General features: G+C 33.5%; 1 pseudogene; it reads left to right on the forward strand.

Moving 5' to 3' along the window:
- The first annotated feature begins 11,715 nt into the window (after nucleotides 1-11,715).
- LOC125219922 (putative indole-3-pyruvate monooxygenase YUCCA9 pseudogene) lies at nucleotides 11,716-13,251 on the forward strand (annotated as a pseudogene).
- Nucleotides 13,252-13,518: the final 267 nt, after the last annotated feature.

Consider the following 13,518-nt stretch of genomic DNA (forward strand, 5'->3'; position numbering starts at 1 on the left):
AAAAACATGCAAAATCCGTGTTTGTCAGGGATCGATCCATGTCTTTGGGTATGAAGCAACTTTAAATCCTTGGGTCAATTGTCCCACCTATTGAGGGTCTACAGATAGCGGGGTTTAGTCACTGGACTCGTTGGTGAATACCCTTAGTATTGCCAAAAAAAAAATGTTCTTAGTCTCTGGTTTAGCCTAAATCAGTTAAGCGAAAATAGGGTAGTTTTGGGTTGTGGGCATAACTTAATACAATAGATAGAACTTCCATTTTATTTTATAAATAAATAAACGTCGTTTTCATTAATAATTATAACTCATTTGGAATTTTCTATCTAATTCTTCTTTATTTTCTGCATCGAAATTGGTTATTTTCTAAATAGTCCATATCCAGTGCAAGTAATTTGGAGTTTGACTATTAACGACTGTGACCTTTAATTTTGTCAAAATCCAAAATACGGCTACCGTTGTTATCACACACGATATCATATCTTATACTACTCTATGCGATTATCCAAAAACATTATTTTCCATAAAACTTACCTAACTAAATTCTTCAATTAAATCTATAAAGAAATTGTACTGGACATACTAATTTAACACTGCATGAAAAATGTTGTTTTTATAAATAACAGATATTATTCATAAGCAACCATAGTATACATATATATATGGAGAGAGAAATAAAACAATTTAGTAGTATTCCGTAAATATGAACTTAGGATAATTTAGATTGTTGTCTTTGTATGGTATATAAATGTCAATAACGCCGCCTAATAATCAATAAATCCTAAATCAATGTAATAACGATGTCAATATCATTTGTTCTTAATGTTGTATTCAACCCACAGATAACAAAACCAATTAATTGAAGATTAATTAAAAATATAGTAAAACAATTCCATGTGCTAGTATCTAAATGGCCGTGGTCCAACTTGCATATAATGGGTCAAAAGCACGTAATTAGCAACTGAATTAATCAATAAAATGGAGAAATCATGGCATTATTCTTTGAACTGATTAAATGGATTAATAAAATAATCTCAACAATCAGATGGAGGTAGTTGATTAGCATGATTAATAATAAAAACATGAACGATTATTTCCTTCACATGTATGTTATAATTATGCTAACGTTGTAGATTATTTAATGGTTTGACTAATTTCTTGCTATTTAAGGCCAAATTATTCCTAACTGCAGCCGGAAATTCTAATATTCCATGTGGTCTCATGTGTTTCCACATTTTCTCTTGATAAATCCTCATCGATTCATAGTCAAACGTTATTAGCTAGTTACATCAAGAAATAAAATTAAGCCATGTTCTAAAATTTTAATGTTATATAGTATATATGGATACAAATATATGAGTTACGACCACAATGATCTCCTACTTAATCACTAATATATGCATAAATTCGCCATTGCTTGTTTGGTGGGAGCTAGCAGTCTCGTCCAGATTGTTCATGTGTCAAGTCGAGCCGAATATAGTTGTGCGTAAGCTTGGTTCAATTAGATTCGAGTAGCCTCGAACTTGGTTTATCTATTACCTCGAGATTCACGAGTTTATTTGACCACAATATATTTATCTTATAAATAGATTATATATTCATTGGTTACTTACAATAAACAAATGTATAGACTTATATAATTAATACGATCATTACTAATTATAAAAATAAATATAATTGTGACTGGTTAATAGTTTTACATTCTGAAGCTAAATCACCTAATGAATCAAATACTACTACCACACTACCACATTTTATTATAGGAGTACATACCATATTTATTTTAAAAAAGTAAACTAAATATTTATTTTAAAAAAGTAAACTAAGGTAGAGTAAGATTTAAGTGAAGATAAATAAATAAAGCAAGGGCGGCCTAGCTATATTAAGCAATGAAGATATAAATAACAGAGCAATTTAGCTCAACCCATGTGCTACATAGCTACTACTCTATCTACCAATTAGAAGTAAATTGAAAATTTTACAATCCATTTTTTATTGTTTTACTTTTAACTATTGTAATCAATGAATGAGATGTATGAGTCATCGAGATTACTCTTAATTTTCTTTGATCTTGGTGTTTGTAATTTGTACTACTATTAATACATGCACTCTTATTTGCATTCTTCGTATATAGTACGTGTTTATTTTTGGACATTTCTCCATTATTTCCGCAAATTTTAGGGACCCAAAATATAAAAAAAAATACTATAGTTCAATTGTTCAATGTCTAAAGTCATCCTCTTTCTTTTCTTCATCCAACTTCTAACAGGCCAATTTTCTAATGTGTTAGTTTTTCTTGTTTTACTTTATTTTCTATGTTAAAAAACAGAGGGAATGTGAAATTGTGCATGATACCATGGCTTAGCATCTCGAAGGCGTAAAAGCATGAATTTGAAGACAGTTATTGACGGGCGTAAAATGCATGCATCCTTCTCATGAGAAAGAAAACATTGTAGAATTATGAAAAGTTTGCATATCAATTAAGGTTACTAGAAAATAAAGCGCGTCTTAACTTATACTAGTAAAACATTTTTTCCAAGTCATCATAATTCATAAGGTAATAAAGAAGCAGGATAGTGATAAAATGCAAACTAATATATTATGCAAACTCCAAACTTTTTAACACATTATCAACACAATGTCAATATAGTGTAAAATTTCAAGATTTTGAAGTCAACACAATGTCAATACAATGTCAACACAATTTCAACACAACATAAACCGTTTACATTGTGTTGACATTTTTTGTTGCTATTATTTTATCATCTGTTGATATTTTCTAATGATCCAGATTATAATTTGGAATTTATACAATATTTAGAGTTTGCATTTGATCACATTTCTAAAGAACCATTATTAATTTGATTTTACGTTCAAATAGGTGGTGCATACCTTTATCAAAAAAAGGTGATGGACATTACAGGCATAGTTCACTTCTATATTTTTAGATGAACTACGCTTATGAGCTAATTTCTTTGTGAGTATGTCCCTGAAAATTATAAATTTTCTAATTTAAAAAGATGAAATAATACATTACTCTTACATGAGTATTATTTTATTTATAACTTATATCATTATACTATAGTACTAATGAGGTAAAACTCAATCTCCATTAGCACTACCGTTTATCTATCTCTTTACTATTCTACCAATTATATATTAAAATACATGTTGAATTAAATGTTCATATTTTGTAAAGATGGAGAGAGTATATCAAAAAAGAAATTTATTAAAACAAATAATTCGAAGAAGTGAATTGTTTTTCATGTTCTACCATCCACTACATTAAAAGAAATAGAAAATCAAATTAAAAAAATAAATAAATGTTGGACTATTGACCAATTTAGCATGCATTATGATTAATCCATGGTTAACCGTTAACCATATGATTTGTTCATCGTGGCACCGTGATTTTCGCAATTATAGTTACGATTCTAACTATTAACCACCAACTATATATAATTAATCAACGATTAGATTCATAATTTTGATAACAATATAATTGAATTAGCACGTCTAGTAATTAAAATAAGGTCCAAGGATCAAGAGAAAACACATGGTGCAAAACAAAGCAAAACCATTTACCCCATACTAATATTTATGAAACGTAAATTTCTAAATTGGGTGTGTAGGAGAGAGAGAGAGATGAGAGAGTGGGCGGCACCTTGGTTCAATAGAAACAACATTATATATTATGTAACATGTATGTGAAGAATTATAATTACTAGGGTTCCCAATGGCCACGTGAAAGAACCTGGTTTTGCCAGGTGCATGCATTGCTTCCTAGCATGTGGCATCTAAATTGAATTTCTTGCATTCTAGTACAATCTTAGTAGTAGTAGTAGTACTAATTTTTTATGGAACTAAAATGTTTTTAATCATGTGTTTAGGGCGATCCAATGGTACAACAGTGAAACACAACATCCTAGATACACAATAGTAAAAGTACATGTACAAAAGCAATAAGAGTAGGAACGGAATAATGCATAACCAAGTCACAAAAGCGAATCCAAGTCACACCCAAAATGCCCAAGCAGAAGCTCAAACGGTTAGAAAGTGAATTTACCAAGAGAACATACATGTACCTACAATGTCTTGTGATAGCTAGCCAAAACCCTGATCAGCGTCAGTCAACGATTTTCAAGTAATTAAATGCATTATATGATGCGCCGATTAATAGTCGCTAGGGAATTGAAGAGCAAAGAGAATTTAGTCAATTTACGAGAGCGGCTCTTAAGATCGACGCATCGACATATCAGGATGTGCGACTACATGTATGATTCATTCGAATGCCATTTATTTTTACTTCGGGACATCAATTGCAAACAATTTAATCATAAAAACTGTCAATTTTATTGGAAAATAATTAGAATTTCGGTGCATTTTTGTATAGGCTTTTAGAGCATCCGCAATAGTCGGTAGGCCAGCCATAGGCCAGCCATTCTCTCCCCTGCCACGTCAGCAACACTAAAAAAACCACCTGCCACATCAGATTTAGGTCAGCCATAGGCTAGCCATAGGTCAGCCGCAATAAAAATAATTCAAAATATACTACATTTACGGAATTAAATTTACGACACATATACTGAAAAAATTCGTTAATTTTATTTAAATAAAAAAAGTACATTAACCAAAAATAAAAAAAATTACATAATAAAATAAAATCCGGGCTTCCACACACGAGCCACCGCCCCACTCTACTCCTCACTAATTTATTAAAAAATACATTAACAAATGTTAGTATGCTTTGAATCCATTATAGTTTGCCGCTAGCCGAACGGGGGTCCCGACGGTATGACATGTTTCTGTTTTAGGTCTTAAATTTGTATTGGGTCTAGCCCGTCGTCTGTGTGCCTATTTAAAAATTACATAATTAAAAAAAATTCATTAAAAAACATTTAAAAAATACATTATATATTTTTTCAAAAAAAAAAATTAAAAAAATTAAAAAATAGCGCTGGCCGATCGCTGGCCGATCGGCACGCCACAATGGCGGCCAGCGCATCGGCTAGCGCATCGGCCAGCGTAACGCGATCGGCTAGCCCACGCCGAAATTTTGGCCGATTTCCCGCTAGCCTACTCCAATGGTTCGGCTAGCCGATCGGCTAGCCACGTCAATCGGCTAGCCGATGGCTAGCCTACCATTGCGGATGCTGTTATATTCTAAACTTTAATACTTTTATTTTATTGCTCGTTATATATTTTTTTTGGCAAAGTTATGTACTAACACATAAAAAATATAGTTGGGATTTGTAGGTTGGATAAGGGTTTGAATTCCGGAATCCGCATTCATGGTGTAGTGGTGGCCATTGAATTTATTATCTTAATATATAACTATGTACATTAACCGACCTCTTTACCCAACATTGCCATCGAAAATCGTGGTAATAAATGAATCTCCACTCCATACTTAATTGCTTAATTAACCATCATATAGTAATATAAATTTAGGAGTGTGAGTTTATGCCTCTATTATTGAACTTGAATTTTAATACATAAAATAATTACACCATGTTCCGTTGCCATGTGGTTTTCACAACGTTTTGGAATCCTCCTCAATAAAATTATATCACTCTCAAAGCTGATATTTCTTTTATTTTTTGCCAATTTCAAATGATTCCACTAAAATCTTGAATATGATTCAATTCGATACTTTATTAGCTATTTTAAGCATAATTGGTGAATAAAATCTTGATCGAGTGAGTTGGGGTTATGCCCTTTGTGGAAGAAGTGGTGCAGAAAACAACAAAAAGAACACAAATAAAGAATACTAACTAATTAGGGGAATGTATTGTTCCACTGGAAAAAAATAATAATATTAATGATCACCGAAACTAAGATTAGTGTATATTCTTCATAATTGCAAAAAATTTTATGATATTCAAAGATTTTAGTGAGTCAGTATAGATAATGGAAGAGAACCTTTAAATAGTGAGGATCTAGCAAAATCTTTCTAAATTGCGAACGTAACTGGTTAGATTTATTAAGATTTTCCTCTAATTTTTTTAAATCAATGTTTTGTTCTTCCCTAAGGTTCGCTTAACGCCATGTGCCATAATAATCACCATGAAACTATCCAAATATTTAATACTATTCATTGTCCACTAAAAATAATGTTAATGGAGTAATTTTAATGCAAAATTAACAAAGTAAAAACATAACAGAGAAAAAAAGTGGTGAAGGTATATTAATGAAGAATGAATTATTATTATCTTTTTAAAAATGGATGCAACACAAGGACTTCCCTGGAGTTATCCATGCTAGTACTACTCTCACCCAAACACGTTTAACTTTGGAGTTCTATTGAAATCCGATGCAATGAATTACTAATTTTAGTACATAAGACTTGCTACATTAGAAAGGAGCTTATCATAAATAAATTATTACTAATTTTAGTAGATGAACCAGACAGAAAAAATATTAACAAATTTTTATGACGGAGATGGTATTAGTTGACATTGATATTCATTTAGAACTATAATGTACAATAAGTGTAGTGTCTGTAGATGCCGACTGGTGCATAATAAGACATGTTGAAATTCTCGATAATTGCAGATTTTGTTATGTGTTTGTGTTTGTTGTTTGTAATTTTTATATGTTTAAAATTGTTGCGAGACCAATCTTCTTCCGTAGGTTAACAGATGATTTTAATGTGTAATTGACAGATGATTTTAATGTGTAATTGTTGCGAGACTAATTTTCTATGGGAAGAAGGGAGTAATACATTATTCTTTATGGATTTGGATAGGGTGAATGTTTTTGTATATGCATATTTTTGTTGTTTTGTTGTTATTTTTATTATGATCTGTTGCTGTCTGCATGGTCTTTATGCTAGCTCGTCAATTTTTTTTAAAAGCATTTATTCGTATACAAATATGAATGTAGATATCGTTTTCCCTCTAAAAAGTCATTCAAATTTCTCATTGATTTAAGATCCAAAGTAAGAGATTGATAAATATATTAGTATTTGGAAAAAGAGAAATTATCTTTAAAAGTAGCTAGATATAAATTTCATACACACATTAGTTTGAGCATTGTTTGACTAACTACAAATCATAAAGGTGTTGTTAATATGAAATAAAATTAAAATTAGGTGGAATAATGATTAATATGAAATTAGGAAAATATAAATGTGCGCGCTAATGTGTGTGAGAGAGTGAAAAGTACCCAAATAATAATAAAAAATGGGCATGAAATCTGATAGGTCCCTCTTACAATGATAAAATGAACCTAACCCCATAATTTAGTGCAAGTATATTCTTCTAAATCATTACAATGATTTTCATAACTTTGTTTGAATTGAGGATATATTCCCTCAAGTTGACCAAAGAGATCATATGTAATTGTGTTGTGTGTATAGGCCACGTCGGAGACCATGTTTCTGATCAGTTTGTGGTGGTGACTTCCAAATTAAATTTAATAAAATAATACTACAAATTTGTAGGCTAATCACTCTCGAGCTATGTGGCGTGTTCTTATTGAAAATACGAAAGGGATTTTCGATTTAAAAATTGGAATAAGTAATAGCATAAAATTAGTTCCGAATCGTGAATAACAATATCAAATAATAAAACCAACTAAACAACCAAACAAACTTCTACCTAAAATCATAAAATAAGAAAATATAAGCAAACGAACAACACACATAGAGCATGTTTGCTAATTTCATCTACCGAAATGTAGTGATTTGTAACCTTTTTGTGTTTGATTGTCATCTTTGGTAATCTATAATATTTTTACTCTATAAAAAGAAAAAAAAGTACTACATTAGAATTTCTTTTGACATGTAAGGACATAATTTAGGAAAAAATTGTTCTCACTCTTCATCTCTCGAAGCAGTGTTACTTACTAGTAGTCATTTTGTAAGTCGAGTTGAAATAACACTATTTTCTGAAATTTATGGCTCGAGGGTCAGCATGAAATTCACCTAGAATCGTAAATTTCTAGTTTCAATATTCTTATAACTCAAATAACCCGTAACCGATCAGCTTAACAACTATACATAACATTTAATGCCAAAGTGCATTGTGTATCACACAAAACTTTGTTAACCATTTGATCAAGATTCTGTTAAGTAAGATGGTACAAAATTTGAGTGACATAAAAATAAGATTAAAAAGAAAGGGGAAAAAAGAGAGTGAGAAGCTGCATGAGCTCCTACGTAGAAGGTTCCTCCCAACAAAGAGAACGGAATGTTTGTTCAACCACACCAAATTAACACATTAATCATTAATGAATTTAAGAGACATAAATTCTTATTATTCCGATGCAAAGCATCTGTGACACACTTCCGCCGCGGCTAACAGCTGTATATTTACAATTACACTGCTTCACCACAATTCTATTTTTCTTTAAAATAAAATACTAATAAATTCGATCATTTCAACACTATTTCTCCCCAGGAACTTTATGTGTCACGCGTGATTATTATACCTATCACACACACCTTTTCCTATATATATACTCTCCTTAATTAATTAATCATCACCCTAAAAAAGTAAACCTCAAATATATATACTATAATAAATTATTAATATATATGTACTTGTTTTATGGTTGATGAGCTTGCTAGTACACCCGGCCACACCACACACAAATAAAACCATACTTTTGAGTCCTAAAAGATTTCCCCAAAAAAATAGATAAATATTTATATATACTCCGTCAGTCTATACTCAGAAAAAAAGAGTGAAGTATCAATTTTTTCAAAAATATAAGAAAATTAATTTTTATAATGACTCAAAATAGAAAAATGCGACCATTAATGGACAAATATAGATATATATTAATGGATTCTTCGAAATATTCCCATTTCTTGGCCAAAAGTGGAAGCTCTATAACAGCTCACAACCTGGCAGCCGAAAAGGAATACTAGCTCACACATATATTAATATTTATTATATTTAATGTACAACTCATATATATCTGTATTTAAATGCATGATTTTTGTATTATACATGATGTTTCAGTTTCATTATTACATACTACAACATATGTGGGTAAATTTATGATGTCATAGTGAAATCTTTGATTTTTTTTATAATGTAGGATAAAATATTGAGTTTACTTGTATGATACTTCTATTTTGGATTATCTATCCCATGACACACTACACATATATCAGAGTATATGGTTGATAGATAGTACATGTGACTATTCAATTTATCAAATAAAATTTTTGAAGTCAATAAAATATTGGATTATCATAAATATCTACTGTGCAGAGAATGTTTTGAAAAATGTATCAATTTAATTTTTTAATTATATACATTTAGAACAATAGAAAGAGGTTATGTTCATAGCTCACATTCCTTTTCTCATGAAAAGCAGAGAATCCATGAAAACCAAGAATTCATTCACATGCTGCCCATGAATCTGCATTTCTTGAAAAACTTCAATCATTTTTTTATTTTCTCAAACCCCATACACGACCTATCGAGCTACTACTTAAATTAACGAATAACATTAAATTCGATTTAATCGACCTATGATTATCACACAAGTAACACCCTAAACACTATTGAAGCATATAGACTATAATCACGACAATATTGTTATAAATTAATAATCTTAGCACAGATTTTACTTTCTAAGCACCAGGACGTACGCGTGTCAATCTAAAATTATTTTATCAAAATATTCCAACTTTAACTTTTGTATTTGAAAAAAACTGAATGATCTCTTTACTATAACAAATTAATTTTTAATAGATCACTCTATTACTCCTCATGAGCTACGTACTGAGAAAAAATGAAGGATTGGCTTGATAGAATTCGATTTACATCTACCTACAAAGCAGCAAAGTACTTAATCTCTTCACCGAACTCATAAATTTAAAAATGTATGAAATCATCTAAGATTCAAAACAAATAACTAACGAAATTATAATCGACCGCTCTACCACTGAACTGAACTACTGAAAATCAATTAGGGTAAATAAAATCCAATAAAATTCGATGCACTCATCTACTAAAATGAAATAATCTTTTTACTGATTACTATTTCATTTTAAAGGATGTGAAAATTTATATTACTAGAACCAATTTATAACCATCCACTCACTCTACTACTGAGCTATTGAGCTATTGAGAAAGAATGAGTGATATAGATATGGTAGAATTCAATTCCCATCAACCTCAAACTAAGAATCAGAGCCGTTTTATTCATGATAATATCATGGAAGTACTTGAAATGTCTACAAAAATTATAGATAAAATTATGGATAAAAAAAATGATATGGTGGGACCCACAAGCACACTAGGAAGTGTGAACCATGGGTTGGCAGTTATGGGCTTAGTGGGCCGAAACAGCCTTAAGTCACAATCTTAATGTGGGGATCCAATAAGGGGTGTGGCTCCTGTCTTTCTCCCGGCTATTTTTCAAGCTTCCACTCCACGTGCTCTCTTCCTACTCAGCTTTTGCTATTGCCACATCATCACAATTCATATACATATACCATCTTAAATTAATTTTATTGGGTCTGCATGGGTCCACAGAATCAGATGACCAAGAAGAAATCCATATTTTGTTGATACTGTAAATGTGAAATTATACATCCTTCTTATATATTTTTATATGTAAGTAGAGAATATCTCTGTGCATCTTTACATGTTATTGCATATAATTTAACATGTCATATCCATATAATGTACATTTCAAATCATTCACCCCAATCGATATAACAACCGGATTGATCATTGCATTATTTCTCTATTGTGATTTTTGCAATATTATCATCACTATGATGGATCCCCGTAGGGTCGGCACCAACCCTGAAGGCCGGAAAAATTTATTAAATTCAGTTGTCGCAGTGTGACAACTCCATCCCAGTCCATCGGGTTAGGATTCACACTGGTAACCTTATTTACTGTACCCAATCCTAGAGTTTTATTTTCTGGATTCATATTTGATGCATATCTTAATATAGGTATTTTCACATCAGCTGACCAAATCCCTCAAATGCATTCCCTTTTGATAATGTGTTTGTATTTATTTTACGCGCTACTCATTATAATGCATTTGATGGAAGCTTAAACCTAAAATCCAATAATTAATGAAGATAGTAACACTTTTTTAACCACTTGCAGCGATTTCTACATGTTTACACCTAAGTTTAACTGTAATTTGTTTATTAAACTAAAAACATCAATGTCAATTTTAGTCCATATGTTTATTTTTTCAACAAAGTAGTATAAAATTAACTGTCACTAATCATTTAATCTAACTATCAGCCTATTTTAAAATACAACTTTTTTTTATAGAATTCTTATTTTCATGAAACTTGCTATATATCTTGACCAACAACTTCATCATATGGACTATGATTGACATACATTATTCACAGATACATGTTGTTTATATTCAATCTATTTATTCCACTTATAATTTAAAAGCAAAAACATAGAAAATTAGGAGTGCCGCCTAAGTATGAGAATAATCTTTCACATATCTCAACGTCCTTAATAAAATAAAACAAAAGAACCCGAAAGCTACAAAGTAACCTAGAAAATACAAGCTTATAACCCCACCAAAAACTATTACTAAAAGAAATACATAAAATAATTGCAGAACCCCATTAAAATAATAGATGGAAGACTTGGGATTAATATTTCGAAAATGACCCAATTCCAAAGTCATTAACTCCTCGTCACATGCATCTCTCCTCTATTTAAGCCCCTCCAACCCCCTTCTCTCACTCATCAAATCAAATCCAAACTCAACTCAACTCAACCTTCTCTCTCTGTTCTCTCAACTCTCCAACCTCTCAAACTACAAAAAAAAGATCAGAATCTCATCCAATTCCACAAGATTGAAAGATGTTTAACATGACGGATATGAACATGTTTTCGCGGCGGTGCGTGTGGGTAAACGGCCCCGTGATAGTCGGGGCAGGGCCCTCTGGACTGGCCGTGGCGGCCGGCCTCAGAGAGCAAGGCGTCCCTTACGTGATCCTCGAAAGGGCCGCCTGCATTGCCTCCCTATGGCAGAATCGTACCTACGATAGGCTTAAACTCCACCTCCCAAAGCAATTTTGCCAACTCCCCAACTACCCATTTCCCGACCACTACCCCGAGTATCCATCTAAGAAACAATTCGTGGACTACCTCGAATCCTACACCGCCCACCACGACATCCGCCCGCACTTCAACGAGAGCGTCGACTCCGCCAAGTACGACGAGGCCTGCCGCCTGTGGCGCGTGCGCACCACAGGCGCGGACGGCGAGGTCGAGTACATCTGCCAGTGGCTGGTGGTAGCCACCGGCGAGAACGCCGACCCCGTCGTCCCAGATGTGGAGGGGCTCGCCTCCTTTGGAGGCGAGGTCGTCCACGCCTGCGACTACAAGTCCGGCGACAAATTCAAAGGGAAAAAAGTCCTCGTGGTCGGATGCGGGAACTCCGGGATGGAGGTCTCCCTCGACCTCTGCAACCACGGGGCCCGGCCCGCGATGGTCGTCCGCAACGCCGTCCACGTGCTCCCGAGGGAGATGTTCGGGAAATCAACGTTCGAGCTGGCTATGATGATGATGAAATGGCTGCCGCTTTGGCTAGTCGACAAGCTGCTCCTCTTTTTCACTTGGATGATCCTCGGGAGCACCGAGAGCCTCGGCCTCAAGCGCCCCGATATCGGGCCGCTCGCCCTTAAAAACTACGGGCGCACGCCCGTGCTCGACATTGGCGCGCTGGAGAAGATTAGATCCAAGGAAATCCAATTGGTTCCTGGGATCCAGCGCTTCTCCTGCGCCAGTGTCGAGCTGACCAATGGGGAAAAGCTCGACATCGACGCGGTAGTTTTGGCCACGGGGTACCGCAGCAACGTGCCCTACTGGCTGCACGAGACGGAATTCTTCGGGAAAAACGGATTCCCGAAGACGCCCTTCCCGCACGGCTGGAAGGGGAAATCCGGCCTTTACGCGGCCGGATTCACCAGGAGAGGGCTCTCCGGGTTGTCAGCTGATGCTATCAAGATCTCGCAGGATATTGCCGGAGTTTGGAAGGATGATTTGAAGCAGAAGAAGCAGAAAGTTCCGACACACCGTCGTTGCATTTCCACCTTCTAAATTCGATCATCGCTCTTAATTAGGCAAAAGTGTAAATTGATTAGCAGAAGATAGCATTAATTAGAGATTAGCCCTCTCCAAATATGACCCAAATTTTGAAATATTGGGTGTATTTTTGTATACTATTACCCACCAAGGATGACGAGGCTTATTCCTCTATGTCGAAAATCTGAAGTAAAAAAGAACAATTTTAATACATGTCAAATGTAATGTGTTATAGTAGATGATAGATCACTATCTTTGTACAATTTTGAACACATCAATTTCAATGGAAAAGGAAGCCCATTTTCTACAACTCGTGTTTGTTTCTCATGTGTTACATCCCAAACTTGTTATAACAAGAAGCTATCCAACAGGTGGGATGGATGTTTTTCTATAGTCTAGTTCTTGTCGCACTTGTGAATCAAATGGAATCGTGATGATGTATCCAATTCAATTGATTACTACTATTCCATTTACTAAT

Source organism: Salvia hispanica, chromosome 1, assembly GCF_029641045.1.
Source record: "Salvia hispanica isolate PSC_SH4W2 chromosome 1, Shi_PSC_v1, whole genome shotgun sequence".
NCBI classification, from domain to species: Eukaryota; Viridiplantae; Streptophyta; class Magnoliopsida; order Lamiales; family Lamiaceae; genus Salvia; species Salvia hispanica.